The 2744-nt window shown below is 38.4% G+C and overlaps 1 non-coding gene across 1 annotated transcript; it reads right to left on the reverse strand.

Annotated features, from left to right (window-relative positions):
• Positions 1-1651: 1651 nt before the first annotated feature.
• Positions 1652-1755, reverse strand: LOC144234520 (U6 spliceosomal RNA). Its single transcript, XR_013336000.1, has one exon. It is a non-coding gene; the product is annotated as a U6 spliceosomal RNA (small nuclear RNA).
• Positions 1756-2744: the final 989 nt, after the last annotated feature.

The raw sequence follows: 2744 nt of genomic DNA on the forward strand, positions 1-2744 counted from the left end.
TTTGATTAATTTGCTAGAGTGATTCACAACTCAGGAAAACAATTTACTTACTCTTTGTCAGCTTCTTATGAAAGTATATGATAAAGGATACACATGATGGTGGAGATCAAAAGCAAGGTCGGTAGAAAGAGACACAGAATTTCTTTGCCCTCTCCCAGCACCCCCATGTGTTCCCCAACCCAGAAGCAGAACACTTCCAACCACATAAATTTGGTATTTTTATGAAGCCTGCATCATGTAAGCATGGTCTATCATGAACTTCTTTTCCAACCCTGCTTCCCTCTCTGAAGAATGGGTGGTGAGGCTGAAAGTTCCAAGCCTCTATTTATGGCTTGGTCTTTCTGGTGACCAGTGCCATCCAGGAGCCATCCAGGAGTCTATTCAGAGTCACCTCATTAGAACAAGAGACTCCTATCATTGAGGAAATCCCAAGGGATTTAGGAGCCCTGTGTCAGGAACCTGGAGCCCTGTGTCGGGAATTGGGAGCCCTGTGTCAGGAACCAGGAGCTCTGTGTCAGGAAAGACCAATCAGAACAAAGGATGGTACCTGCGCTCTTATCACTTAGGAAATTACAATGATTTTAGGAGCTTTGTCAGGAACTAGGAACAGAGACCAGTTATGCGTTTTCCATTATCTCATACCCCTAAGCTTCATCAAAGTTTGGTTTCCTTGTCTATAACCTAGAGACAGTTAGTTTTCTGCCTAATTCAGAAGATTGTATAACACCATATAATCTGTTGTGCTATGCAAATGAAAGATCTTATTACTGTACACCTGTGTAGTTTGGCTCAAAATCTGCATGTGGTTTTGTCAGGACAGGGGATACTATCTGTGACTCCCTGGGGAACTCATCAGAACTTATAGAATGGCCAGAAGGGGACCTGTCCTCTCCTGTTGAGGCTAAGCCCATAGCCACGGCTGCAGAGTTCTCATGTTTTAAACTTTCAGCTGATCCCTAAGCATATTCCATTCTCATGATGTGCAAATTTTAAAGGACATTTGCCTTCATGCATGCTGGAAAAGATAGACTGAAATCTCTTTTATTAGTCTCCCACCTACATATCTTGGCAGTTTACCACTTGTACTTGTGTAACATCACAGGACAAACTGAGCATGCTTTGTTTTCTCAACACTGGAATGCTGGAAATATTATACTACACTTGTCATTTACTTCCTTCTAATTTTACACACACACCAAATTTCACATAAATAAATAATCGATATCTTGTGTGTCTATGTGTCTATATCTATATAGTACATGTATGTACTATATGTGTCTATATGCAGGTATACACACATTATATGAGTGGTTATTTAACAAACATATGAATTACCTCATATGAATCAGCTACTTATATGAGGCATTGGGTGTAGAAAAAGAGAATATAACCTAAAATCCTAACCTCTAGCAGACATTCATGAAAATGAATAATTTGATTAGTGTAGTAGAAGAGCATTATCACAGCTTTTTTTGAGGGACCAAGGATATCGCATATATATGTATATACTCAATTACAGAATCTAGGACTACAGAGATACTATGTTATATTTTTTAAACATGGAATGCTGTTTTGTGTGTAATATATGCTTAATTTGTATTTTATTGATTAATATCAGTTGGTTTAAAAATTCTGGAATGTGTTCATCTGGAAAAGTGATCAAACTTTGTATTTGTATGTCATCCTGGGGTAGGGGCCATGCTAATGTTTCTGTGTCATTCCAACTTTAGTTATACGTGCTGCCAAAGTGAGCACTCTAACTTTATGTTAGAGTGTAATGCTTGCTGGAGTGATTTCTGTATAAGACCAACCTAAATTAATGCGTTTTCTTCTTTCTTTCTTTCTTTCTTTCTTTCCCTCTTTCTTTCTTCTTTCTTTTTTTTTTTTTTGAGAAAAAGAGAGAGGGTGTGCAACTTAGGAAGAGGGGCAGAAGGAGAGGGAGAGTGAATCTCAAGTAGGCTCCACTCCCAGTGTGGAGCCTGATGGGAATCTCAGTCATAACCCTGATCATGACTTGAGGCCTTGAGCCCAGTCAACAGTCAGATGCTTAAGTGACTGAGCCACCCAGGTGCCCCTCCCCCGTAAATTACTGCTTTTTAAATCCAGATTGTGCAGACACTATGCTGTCTTTTCATTTGTTAATAACTTCTTAAATTCCAAAAAATAGCAATTAGAATTGGCTCACACATGAAAAGTTTAAATAGAAAGAAAGAAGGGTTATCAATTAAAAATATATATATGTGGTTTCAAAATGTTCCGGTCATTTCTTTGCTAGCACTCTCACATTCCCAGCCAGTCTTTTGTCTTTGGGGCCGGATATACCAACTCATATCTCTGTTGCTTATTGGAAATTAAGTGGATGATTATCTGTGGATTTTAGTGAATCTTGGGTAACTGAAGTTGATTCTGATGGCTGAGACTAAAGAGGCCAGGAGTGTACCTTCAATGGGAGAGGAATTCTAGAAAGTATTCAGTTAGTGGCCTTGGCTTTTCTTAGCATTATGAGTTAGTAGGGTTGTGTACAGAGACAGAGTTGTCACTATTAATTTCTGTTTATGAGATATTCCAAAGATATTGTCGAATAAAAATAATAAACCAACATTGTTATTTTCAGGTATGTGAGCTGTAAAGCTGACACTTTAGCCCTCTGGCCAATTTTCAAGACATTACCTAATACATAACCTCATAATGATGACTAGAGGGAAACATTTTCAAAAGCACAGTCATAAAGTGCTTCGATAAAG

This window comes from Crocuta crocuta, unplaced genomic scaffold, assembly GCF_008692635.1.
Source record: "Crocuta crocuta isolate KB4526 unplaced genomic scaffold, BGI_CrCroc_1.0 scaffold154, whole genome shotgun sequence".
In the NCBI taxonomy this organism is placed as follows: Eukaryota; Metazoa; Chordata; class Mammalia; order Carnivora; family Hyaenidae; genus Crocuta; species Crocuta crocuta.